Source organism: Podarcis filfolensis (assembly GCF_964270895.1).
Source record: "Podarcis filfolensis genome assembly, chromosome: 7".
NCBI classification, from domain to species: domain Eukaryota; kingdom Metazoa; phylum Chordata; class Lepidosauria; order Squamata; family Lacertidae; genus Podarcis; species Podarcis filfolensis.
The window spans coordinates 68,951,099-68,963,629 of NC_139603.1; the positions used below are offsets into that span (position 1 = coordinate 68,951,099).

At 46.1% G+C, this 12,531-nt stretch overlaps 1 protein-coding gene and 1 long non-coding RNA gene across 6 annotated transcripts in view; both read right to left on the reverse strand.

Moving 5' to 3' along the window:
- Window positions 1-5,566, reverse strand: part of NCALD (neurocalcin delta) — a 54,582-nt gene extending 49,016 nt beyond the window's left edge. Inside the window, exon 1 of one of the 5 annotated variants that reach the window (XM_083622790.1) lies at window positions 5,388-5,566. The gene's annotated coding sequence lies outside the window, so the exon portion shown is untranslated. Of the gene's footprint in view, window positions 1-4,463; window positions 4,606-4,692; window positions 5,012-5,111; window positions 5,133-5,382 lie in introns of those variants that run through there. The other 4 variants (XM_083622789.1, XM_083622793.1, XM_083622791.1 and 1 more) reach the window with 4 other exon arrangements.
- Window positions 5,567-7,824: 2,258 nt separating this feature from the next.
- Window positions 7,825-11,727, reverse strand: LOC310766541. Its single transcript, XR_014550234.1, has 2 exons — window positions 11,490-11,727; window positions 7,825-8,441 (listed from the first exon to the last, which is right to left on the reverse strand). It is a non-coding gene; the product is annotated as an uncharacterized lncRNA (long non-coding RNA).
- Between the last annotated feature and the right edge of the window lie 804 nt (window positions 11,728-12,531).

A 12,531-nucleotide genomic window follows, 5' to 3' on the forward strand; every position in this document is an offset into this window, starting at 1 on the left:
TTGGCAAATCCACACTGTGATCAACTCCCACCCGGAAACCAATGTCCCCGCTGTGGAAGGATGTGTGGATCCAGAATTGGCCTCCACAGTCACTTACGGACTCATTGTTAAAACCGTGTTTATGGAAGACAATCTTACTTGGCTACGAGTGATCGCCAAAGAAGAAGAAGAATAATTTTTGGGTCATTCCGTACTGAAGTCTTTTGAGAACCGCCCACCAGCCCATCCCACTTTGAACACAGGTGTAGAAACTCTTCTGACTCCTAGGAGCCACCATTGCATTGGGGCAGAGGGGGATAGCTCTATCCACAGTTGAACTAACTGGTCAAATGCTAAGGCAACAGCTTCAAATAATTAGATGCTGGGCAGCCATGTGCCTGGTTTGTTCCAGCTCTCTCTATCCCTGTTGGATGACCACTGCTTGTTTCGTACGATCATAGCAGCAATAAAGCCACAGTAACAAAGCCCAATAACTAGCTGGAATTATGTAGAAATTGATAACATATATGGTGCTGGCAGTGGTGAACAGTGCTCAGCAGAACCCCACAGGCATATTCAAATGTAAAAGCACAGCCTACAAGTCCAATCCATTTAACACTGCAAATGTGCAGCCTCCCATTTTAATGGGATTTTAGGCCCATGGAAGTGAATGAAGGTTGCATAACATTTGGTTGGTTGCACTCTCTTATCTCTAGTCTATGAAATGGTTCACACATCATATCAAAGTTTAACATTTTATGTTTAGCTATGGTTCAACATGAACAAGCGGCAAGCTGGCACACAGTGTTTAAATATTCCTATTTCTCTTCTCCCCCAATCTTGGTCACACCATGAACAACAAATGACGAGTCTTTGTTATCTGAACTTGGGCTCATGGTTTACGTCTCTCCAAGCAAACTGCAGGTGGTACCCATAGTCTGTTGTTGGCTTGCTGCTCATCATTTATTTGGGGAAAACAAACCCTGAGCTCAGTTTCAAGCGGCATGACAGGCCAAAAGTTGTGGTTTGTTCTCCCAGTGCAGCACAGCCAAGGAGCAGGAGAGGAATGAGGTAGGGACACTGCTCATTTTATTGAGACACAGTTAAACATAATTAAACGTTAACTATGGTTTAACGTTATGTGTGAACACAGCCAAAAGAAACGACTAGTTTTGCTTTCAAATCACTTGCAAGTAGGACAACACAATGGCTGTTTTTCCACACACACACACAAAAGAGCACCTACTTTGTTAGTACAAACCAAACATGTTTAATCCTACTTAATCATGCTTAATCATGCTTTGATCAGCTCATTAATTTTGTTAGCTAACAGATATCAAGAAGTATAACTCAAGTCAGCAGCTTGCATTCAACTCATACAACTTTCATTGAAATTCAAGCTGCGGCTGCTATGATGACAATTAATTCTGGTTGACACTTCCGTTGCCCTTCATAACAATCTTTAAAATATGGATTTTGTTAAAATGTTATGCATTGCGTTTTTGCATTTCTATTATAGCCGGTGGCCAATATGGAAATGAAACCAAACTGAATTATACATGAATAATAATCACGAGTGGCATCGTTAGGTTTTGAAATATACTGAAATGATCTCATCTAGTCCTGCCAACAAGAATTTAAGGAGGATCGAGCACACTGGAACATGCCTGACCAAGTGACAGACAGTCTATTATTGTCCAATGATGTCTCACAAACAGACCCTGTCTAGATACAAGGTGGAAAACCCTATCAAACTCTATTGAACCCAGAGCTGATGCGAGTTGTAATCCAAAACACCTGGAGGGCACCGGGTTGGTGAAAGCTGGCTTGGTCCATTTTATGGAAGCTGCAATGTGGACACTGCAATATAGTTAATCGTTTTGCCCATCTGGATTGCCCAGCCTTGTGCACAGGCTCCATGCCGCCACCAATAGTCCAGGTTTGGCTTAACTACGCAAGCGGGCGAATTCACACGAGACGTGGATGGCATGCATGGTGCCCCCCAGACAGGGTTCCCACTATTCAGAAGTTTTTGAATTAAATTTGAAACTGGGCATAGTAGAACAAAAATAGATGTTTCAAGCAAGCATGCCATGCTGCACAATAAAGGAGGAGGTATGGACGCGGGTGGCACTGTGGGTTAAACCACGGAGCCTAGGACTTGCCGATCAGAAGGTCGGCGGTTCGAATCCCCGCAACGGGGTGAGCTCCCGTTGCTCGGTCCCTGCTCCTGCCCACCTAGCAGTTCGAAAGCACATCAAAGTGCAAGTAGATAAATAGGTACCGCTCCGGCGGGAAGGTAAACGGTGTTTCCGTGCGCTGCTCTGGTTCGCCAGAAGCGGCTTAGTCATGCTGGCCACATGACCCGGAAGCTGTACCTCGGCCAGTAAAGCGAGATGAGCACCGCAACCCCAGAGTCGGCCACGACTGGACCTAATGGTCAGGGGTCCCTTTACCTTTACCGTTAACATGGTCCCCCACCCCTCCCTAGCTTCTTCACTAGGGCATGACTGGTTGACATGCAACAGGTTTGACGTCCCCATCACAACATCCCCCATTCCAGGGAGACAGCACTCCATCGCTTTCTGATGTTGTAACCCTGGGGGAAAAATCACAAACTCATCCCATGTCCCCTGCACAACATCCATTGGAACTTGGGGTTATTATACAACAGGAGCTGGCAGTGTGGAAGAACTCTGGTGTCTGAATACTTTTTGGATTTAGAACAGGGTTTCCAAAACTTGGGTCTCCAGCTGCTTTTTTGGACTACAACTCCCATCACCCCTAGCTAGCAGGACCAGTGGTCAGGGATGATGGGAACTGTAGTCCAAAAACAGCTGGAGACCCAGGTTTGTGAAACCCTGATTGAGAACGTAAGCGCCCACAGTTACTTCTGTTTCCAACCAGCAAATCTAACACTTGGTGAGCAACTACAACAACATTTGTCCTCTAACAAAGGGACCAATCTGGGATTAGGTGTGGGTGATAAACAGCCACTTCAGTTTCAAGAATGGGGAACCTATGGCCCTCCAGAGGTTGTTGCATGACAGCTCCTGTCTTAGCAATGCCCATACTGGTCAGGGCTGATGGGTGTTGAACTCCCAAGCAGGTTCCCCATCCTTGTTTCAGGGAAACCCTTTTTGTGGACTTCAGATAGAGATTCTATAAGGCTACAACATACATGTGCACTAGCCACAAAAAGGATTTCAATAATAAACCAAATAACTCATCTGCTCAACTGAACTTCAGATGCAGAGTGCGGTTGTATTCAAAAGTGTGAGTTTACAAGGTCTGGCCGCAAGCCCAGAAGTCTGAGGTTTAATAAATGTTGAGCTAGTTGCTGCAACTCCTACATTCATTCCAGTTCCACAACTCACTGTTTCGGAGCAGAGCTACTTCAGAGTAAATACAGGGCTGAGGATGCAACCCAACAGGACTATTCTGAAGCAAATAAAGGACTGTGGATTTCAAGCACTGTGCAGTAATTCAGGAAGTCAGAGGGCTAGACTACTGTATAAAGTTTCTACACTTGAAAGCAATTATTCAAAGCAATATTTCCCTACAACTGAACAACTGGTCTACTGTTTGTAGGCAAAAGGGGCTCACAGTCCTGCCTTCAAGTCTAGGAACTGATTAATACACACAGTGGGGCGTTTAAAAGGCTTTGTTTGTCCCCGGAGGGACTCCATGTAGAATTTTAATAGATCAGTAAAATTACATTCCCTGTGGTACTTTGAAACAGCTGCAATCATTGAGATTTGCTTAGGTACGTTTTGCCTAAGCAGGGAAGCTGGGCAGCAACCCCCAATGTTCACAAATGAGCCAAACACAAGAAAATGCAGTTTTAAAAAAGAACATCATTCACAAGTTAATATAAAACAACAACCTGAATAAGTTTCAGCATAAGCATGTTGAGAAAGACGGTGCATTTATTTCTCCAACTCCCAGAAAATCAAATCTACAGTTGCTTTCTCACTTAAACCTTCACACCAAAGGAAGATAACTTGCAATAATTTTTCAAAGCTGCTTTCATTCATATCCCTGAAAAGTTTAACCACATTTCTTTCAAGCCTTTGTTTAACTAGTGCATGCGTGCACACTTAAATTGCCAGCTATGTTTCAAATGCAGTGTAGAGATCCACAAGACTTTTCAAAGAAATGTGGTTTCTTTTATTGCTAGTAATAATAAAGCCCTACACTTTTGGTTAGAAAAAGACAAGCAGTGCATTGTATCTTTGTTCTAATTCATGAGCCTTCCTCCGTTCTGAAGGTGGGAAACATCGGCAAACACCCATATCCAATCATATCCATATCCTCCATTATCAAGGTTTCTGCAAATAATATTTCTGCACATAATACAACCATCTTCCCCTACCCTTCCTTTAACAAAGGGGACTGGAGGAAGCAGCCTTCTATTTATTCAAAGAAGAAGAAAATAATGTTCCACTGAGGTATCCTTTTTTTAGCTCTTGCAACTTACGTACTTTTCCGCCGCAGAAGAACTTGAAAGGCGAAGCTACAAGTGGGATTGGCAGAGTGGGAAAAGAGCCACACAGTTCACTACTTTTCATCTAGTATCTCAGCAGCACACATTTCAGATTAAGCTGTCAGGCTGCTCCCGAGACCCCTTCCCTGCTGCTTACAGCCTGTTTACCACCCTTTCCCCTTGCAAATATAAGATGCTTCTGCAAACTGAAACAAAATCTCGCCTACCGGGGAAGGGGAGAGAATGCAGCTCTCAGCGTTTGTTGTGCTAACCTCCTTCCTTTCCCCATCAGCCGGTGGTGCCTCCTTACACTTGCGCGCCCTGAGAAGTTCCCTCCCAGGGCATTCAACGGGACTTCCTCCCGAGGAACCCCCTGCTCAGGTTGCAGTCTAGCCCGTAACCTGGGAGAGGAAGCCCCCCCACACACATCGAGGATCGGGGCCCCCTTCGGGCAAGCGCCGCCAAGGCGCTGCGTAAAAAGAGAGCCCTCGGCCAAAGCAGGCTCTTTAATCGGATCAGGAAGGCAGTTTCATGAGCGCGCACTGAAAGCCTCGACCTAAAGCTCCGAGGCTCCCCCGAAGCCTTGGGGAAGCTGGGCGGAAGCGTGGCTCCAGACACAACTCGTGTTTCCCCCACCCAGACATACACACGCGCTTTATCCCGGGAGGCTGGAGAAGTGTCCCGACTGGAATCCCTCCGCTTCATTTCCCTCTGCCGCCGCCGCCGCCGGTTCAAGTCCGTGGAGGGAGAAGTCGAAGCGCCTCTTCCGCGGCTCCTCTAGCGGGAAACTCGCCAAGCGGCCGAAACAAGCGCAATAGTGGCGGGCAGGAAAGCGAGGCGTGGAATTGCCCTGGCGCGCGAGGAGAGAACAATGCTAATACTAATACTAATACTAATAATATTAATGCTTTCTTTACCTCACCGTGCAGAAAGGCAGCTCTTCAGTGCTCCATGCTCCGGCAGCCCGAGGCAGGCAGGCAGGCAGGCGGCGGCGGCGAGCGCGCGCAAGAGCGAGCGAGATAAGCCCGGCAGCCTCCACCGCCAGCGGAGAGATTCTCACTCTCCCCCGGCTCGCCAAGCTCCCACCACATCGCCTGCCTCCGGCTGACGTCAAAGTCGCTGTCACATGGCCCGATGCAAAACCAAAAGAGCATTGGTTGTCGTGGCAACCGCAGCACGGCGCGCGGAAGCCATTTCAATAGGTCGTTTGTCACACACACACATACACACGCGGGTGTGTGTGCACGTTGGAACCCGTCCGGGGATCTGGTCGGGCTCCTCCTCGGCAAGGGACCAGAAATGTTGTCCAGGAGGAAGTCTTCCAACAGGCAGGCAGACCAAAGCCCACGGTCGGGAACGTACAAGCCAGATTTTACTTTTTATTTTTTTATATTGCATCTGTTTAATTGGGTGTGTGAGGTTCTTTTTAATCCCATTTCGTTTCGTTATGCTGCTGCATCTTGCTTTGCACTTTTCGGGAGATGGGGAAAGCAGCTTATAAATGTTAATCTAAAAAGAAATGAATGAAAAGCATCAGATAGAAAAGCAAGGTATAAAATCTCAGAAATACGTCCATTGATAGAATGTCCCACAGCCTGATCAGATGAAACTAGGAAGAACTAAAGGTGGTTAGTGATGTGTGTTACCTTTGGTTTCAAGGAAGGTATGCACAGCCTAAAATTAAATAATCAGCCTCAGATGGGTTTAAAACAACGACAGAAGGCCTTTATTCAGTTGACAGAATTTAAACGGACATGTGCCGCACATACATTATTAGATGTGCTTTTGTGTGGGTATCTGTACCAGGAGTACAGAACATGAAATGATGGGCAGCCCTCAGAAAAATGCTATTCCAGGCACCTGAGATTTGAGATAAATGTCAACAAACTAGCTTGCATCTTACTTTCCAAAAGTATTATGCTGTATTATTTTTTCTAGAAAAAGGTGCAGGAACTCCCACTTTTTTTTTGAAACAAAAATTTTTTTCCTGCCAGTAGCACCTTAAAGACCAACTAAGTTAGTTCTTGGTATGAGCTTTCGTGTGCATGCACACTTCTTCAGATACACACAACCCGCTGCGGCCACATTAAAGCGTCGCCTCCACCTCGCTGCCCCATAACCTCTGACACAAAGCCATGAAAGGCATGCAGCCCGAAGCCTCTGACACGCAGCCCTGGGCGCCATGCCGCTATACAGCTGCTGGTACGCTACAAAGAGGTGCCGGAACTCAGTTCCAGGGGGTTTCAGATGAAAAAAGGCCCTGATTGCGATCAAGCAATCTGGACGTATGTGTAACGGCTGGAGTCAGACGCAGGTCAGCAATAAAGGAAGCAGATCTGCATTGACAATGAAGTTAACTATTCAAGGAAATGAACATACAACTCAGCCTAGTGGTCTCAACAACAATTCCCAGTAGGTCTTGCCCCTATGGAGCAGTTGCCAGGACTGAAAACCCACTCTTCCACCCTCTCTACGGTTCCTCCTCTCCTGGATGTTTTCCAAGCAGTCTCAAACTGTATCTGTGCGCCTCTGGTCTGTTCTCCTCATTATTCTGTGCTTTCATGGAGACCAGGGGAGAGGGGAGCTTGTTGCAGTGGGAGAAGGAGACTCCCTAGATTCTTCAGCAGCCTCTTGACCCCCTTCCTCTGCTTCAGCCTCAGAGTCTGAACTGCTCCCTGCCGCAGGCTCTTCCTGCTCACTAAACCCTGTTGCCCCTTCAGCATCCAGCCCCTCCTCCCAATCTTCTCCCTCTGACCTCTCCTAAGTGTCCCACGGGACCCACGGAGGGGAGGAGGGAAGTCTGAAGAGTCTTGCTTGATTTTAAAACTTAAATGTGTTAACTGTAAGATATATTTTGTAAAACCAATAAAAAGCATTTCCATTTTTTCCCTCCCCCTTGCCTCTCACTCGGGGGGGGGGGCGGTGCTAGGTGTGGCAACCTGGCTTTTCATTTTGTGCATAACCAAGTTATAGCAGGTTGAGCCATTCTTGACACAATAAGAAGTTTCCTTTGCATCCGCCCTCTTTACTCTTAACTATTATTTCTTGAGTAGGGCATTCTTTTAGCTAATGGGGCCTCCTGCTGCCGCCGCGCCGCCAGAGCACAATTTCTGTTCTTATCCTGAAGCAAAGTTCTTAACCCAAGGTAATATTTCTGGGTTAGCGGAGTCTGTAACCTGAAGCGTATGTAACCCGAGGTACCATTGTATTTCCCACTTCCCTCAAAAAAGAGAAGAATTCTCATTTTCCCGTGCTGCGTCATACTAACAAGTGCCATCTTGTTTCTTCTTTTATCTTTATCAAGTCTAAGTAAAGCTGCGCAGCTGAATACTTAATCATAAATAGAAGTCCATATGTACTCCGTTTTTTAAAAAAGGTTTCTTAATGAGGCTTGGTATAGAAAACCAATTGTAGTTGTTAAGAAGAAACAAAAGACACACCAAACACCTCCGTAATCCACACGCCATGATGAGAATCTCTTTGAAGTCTGAGCTTAAACTTAAACACCAGGGACTGTACAGTTCTGCAGGTTTTTCCTTAGTCTTTTTCGGTCCAGACTATGTCTGTTTATTGCCCAAATCCAATCATTTTATCAAAGAGATATTTCTGGCTATGAGAATGACATTGGAGAGTGCCAGCCATGTCGTGCTCTGGGACCCAGGGTCCTGCCGCTTGCACCTTGATGCCAGCTGAGAATCTCGGACGATCTGCGGGTCTACGAGACAGTCGTCCCCCACCCTGAGTCTGCCAGGGCTAATTACCCCTATATCAACCCTGAATTACCGGCACGACTGAGGTCCGATCATGTGGGAGTCAGCCATTTCTCACCACCGGAAACAGGAAGCCCTGAACCTCTGCTTCTGGCTTGCCCTTTTCTGGGTCAGGCAAGCGTGCAGTATTCCATCAGTGTCCAGCACTGTCTTCTTCTGGCTCCCGCCTTTTCTGGTTAGGGGAGCTGGTGGTGCTCCTCTTTAACCTGACAGGCAGAGAGAAATTCCTCATCAATACCCAAATTGTATTACACAACCTTCCTCAAGGCCAGGCCGCAGAGGCAGATTTAGGAAAGCACGAGCAGTTCACACTGGGTGCTTGGTAGGCATGGGAGATATCAGCTTTTCAACACTGCAGTGTATTTGCCAACCAAACATCGTGGTTTGGCGATACACCACAATGTTGAAAAAACAAGATGCATTGGCCTCTGCCCGCGAGAAAGCAGGTGAAACTGCCCCAGCTCTCACCTCGAGAGCAGAGTCGGTTTCACCCAGGCTTGCAAGCTGGGACAATGCAGTTTGTGCTGTTCAGCTGTGGGGGGGGGAAGGTTCCCCTCCCCCAGCTGAGACAGCCCTGGTGCTCTTGCTGCGAGCGGGCAAAGCATCAGGGCTCCTTTAACTGCTCACTGCAGGGAGCGGCAACCACGCTCCCCTCAGCTGAGCAGTTTCACAGAGCTCCCACCCCATTGCAGGCTTGCAGAAGCCAGCACTGGACTGGGGGCTCCTTTAACTGCTTGACTGAGGCAGGGGCAGCTACACACTCCTCCGTTGAGCAGTTTAAAGATGCAGAGGGAGGAAGAAGCTGTATCGGAGCCTCGCCGATACAACTTGTTTCTCCCTATCCGTCGTATGAGGGCAGAGTGGGATGGCGGTTTCACCCAGCGATATATCGCTGGTGAAACCACTGCCGCTCCAGAGTTCCTCTGCTAGCAGTGCCCACTGGAGAGGAAGAAATTCTTGACTCCCTACAGTGGATGCTGCTAGCAGAGAGACTCAGGAGCGGCAGCGGCGGTTTCACCAGCGATATACGGCTGAGTGAAACCGACATCGCGGTCTGCTTCTCATACATCGATACATATCATCATACATCATACATATGCTTCTCATATATTGATGTATCACCCAGGCCTAGTGCTGAGCCTCAGGGGCATCACAACTATGATGTAGAATGGAAGGTGAGAGGCAGGAGGGCACCAAATATTGGTGTCACACAGGTTGCCGCTGAAATTTGAGACCCCAAGGCTTGCTGAAGGCAGAGAGCTGGGCAGATCATGCCTGATACCTCAAACTGTCTTACTCCCCCTTACAAGGTGTTTTGACTTTATCTATTTCCTGCTGGTCTGGCAGGCAGGATGTGTGGTCTTTAGTCTTTGTTCATGTCCGAAGCAGGCATTCCCTGCAACATCGCCTCGAAACGGAAGTTGTGCTTACAACCGCTTGTTACAGGGTCAACACAACCTGGGCGGCAGCAAGATAACTCGCAGTCCCAGTGATTAAATTTGACCTTCACCGGTGAATCAGTTAAAATTGCCATTGCTTAAACAACCGATTCCAATCATTCTTGCAGCCCTCGTTTGAATCATCTCTTTTCTCTACAAAATATGTGGGAATTGGGCCCCAAGACCATCCTGGCTGCTGCTTCTGTATATTTTTACTTACTTACTTACGAATGGCTGTGATTTTAAGCAGGTGGGAGACCACGTGGCTGAATTTTCTCTATTTGTTAAAAATATTCCTGAAAGGTTTTAGATAGATAGGACCCCTCCAGACTGATTTTTTTTTCCTTTTGCAAGTGAATTCTGCAGCATGCAATTGATGCAATAATAATGTACTAGTGGTGGATTTGTACTGGATAGTCCACATATCCTTCTGTGGTGCTTCTCCAGTGTTACTGCATTATTGCCAACTGGAGGGGGGCTCTTGCACTATAGCACAACAAAAGTGGAACACCCCCCTCCCCCCAAAAAAAACCCCACCACAACCCACCCTGGAAAATTTGTAGAATGAACAGTTCCAGGATTTCAGCAGGAAGGTATAAAACATGCACTGATTGCAAATGAAGCAGGATGTCTGTCCTGAAACTTTTGCAGGTACAAATAGTATTGAAAGCAGGATTGTGTATAACAACATCAATATCATTGTGAGCACAAATAATCATGAACGTATAATAGAAAGGATGCTTGGAGGGTCACATAGATATTGAGATAAGATAATATGGAGAATAGTTCTAAAACTACTGCTCCCCAGTCTTGTTAGTCTTCCATGTGAATAATAATAATAATAATAATAATAATAATAATAATAATAATAATTTGCTTGGGAGAACATTCAGACATGTGTTTTCCACTCCTCCTGCTCTACATTCTGAACTGATACAACCAAAGAACAATTTTACCATCTGCACACCTGAGCAGCCCACTCCTCACTTTCTGCTTCCTTGTCCTCTTAACCTAAAGATAGGAGCTTGTCTACTTCTATATGCAAAGCACAAAACTTGTAGGTGTGTATTTCACTTTATCAAATAACCATGCCTCTCAAATACTAAAAGTAACTGAGGGGGCAAACATTTTTAAAAAATACAACCACTATTAAGAATAACTTTTTTGAATGCAAAATGCACAAAGTGTTCTGTACCCAAAGCCAATGCGTAAATTTGACATTCTTATTAGTAGCATTATGTCTAAAATGGCATAACTGGATTTGTTGCAGTAAAGAGATTGGATAGAGATTTTATACCATCACAATACAGTGGTACCTCGGGTTAAGAACTTAATTCGTTCTGAAGGTCTGTTCTTCACCTGAAACTGTTCTTAACCTGAGGTACCACTTTAGCTAATGGGGCCTCCTGCTGCTGCCGCGCGATTTCTGTTCTCATCCTGAAGCAAAGTTCTTAACCCAAGGTACTATTTCTGGCTTAGCAGAGTCTGTAACCTGAAGCATCTGTAACCCGAGGTACCACTGTATAGGAACACCCTTGCTAAGAAAATGCATTTTATTTTATAAAACAGCTAAGAAGGCGTTTCAAGCCATGAAAGCTTTGAAACAAAAGCTATTTTAAAAGCCGTGGTTTTTCATATGCTGCATATTGGCAGGTAAAGGAATGACTGTTTGAGTCAACTCAGGTGGAAGGTAATCCCCCATGAATACAGCACTTTAAGGAAAGTCCCAAGTTAACCATTTTGGTTCCTGCCTATAGCACTGTTGCTTTCAGTTCCCAGGGAGCTATGCTCAGATGAGCCACCATTTGTACTTACAGTTATGGACCAGCTGTATTGCAGGAGAGTTGTAGCTGGAAATTTTTCTTGGAAAAGATGAGAACTGCCCTGTTTTAAGGTGTTACTGTGATAGGAGAAACAAGTTGCAACAAAATGTTGCAGTGTGTATCTTCCTCACTCTTTAGCAGGAGAGCTCCTGTTCATTCCCTTCTCCAGGGTAATATAAGCTGTAAGGAGCTCAAATAGGATGTATCATTCTCCACCCACTTTTCTTTTCTCTCTCCCCCCCCCCCAACATTCCATGGCTATGATAACTATGCACAAACCTCATGGTTCTGTTGGGTTGTTCCATTATGACCAGGGAAGGGAACCATATGAAGGGGATTTTCCTATGGCCAAGGGCCATATAACTTTGTAAGCTATAAACCCGCTTGGCAAACCATCACTGTGACCAACTCCTGCTTGGAAACCTATGTCCCCACTGTGGAAGGACATGTTGATCCAGAAGTGGCCTCCACAGTCACTGTTAAGATTGTGCTCATGGAAGACAATCTTATTCAGCTATGAGTGATCACCGAAGAAGAAGAACTTTGTAAGCAACCTTCTGGGGACCACATGCCAAAAGCAAAATGGATTAAAAAGTGTTGTGATTAATCGGACAGCATAATTGTTTAATACAAGTGCTTATAAAAAAGTGCAGGTAGGAAGAACAATCTTAGAGAAGAAGAAGAAGAAGAAGAAGAAGAAGAAGAAGAAGAAGAAGAGAGGAGGAGGAGGAGGAGGAGGAGGAGGAGGAGGAGGAGGAGGAGGAGGAGGAGGAGGAGTTTGGATTTGATATCGTCTCAAAGCGGTTACCATTCTCCTTTCGCTTCCTCCCCCACAACAAACACTCTGTGAGATGAGTGAGGCTGAGAGACTTCAAAGAAGTGTGACTGGCCCAAGGTCACTCAGCAGCTGCATGTGGAGGAGCGGAGACGCGAACCCAGTTCCCCAGATTATGAATCTATCGCTCTTAACCACTACACCACACTGGCACTCTCCCCTGCCGCCCCCCTCTTTCTTGGGGTGTTGCTTTAAATCA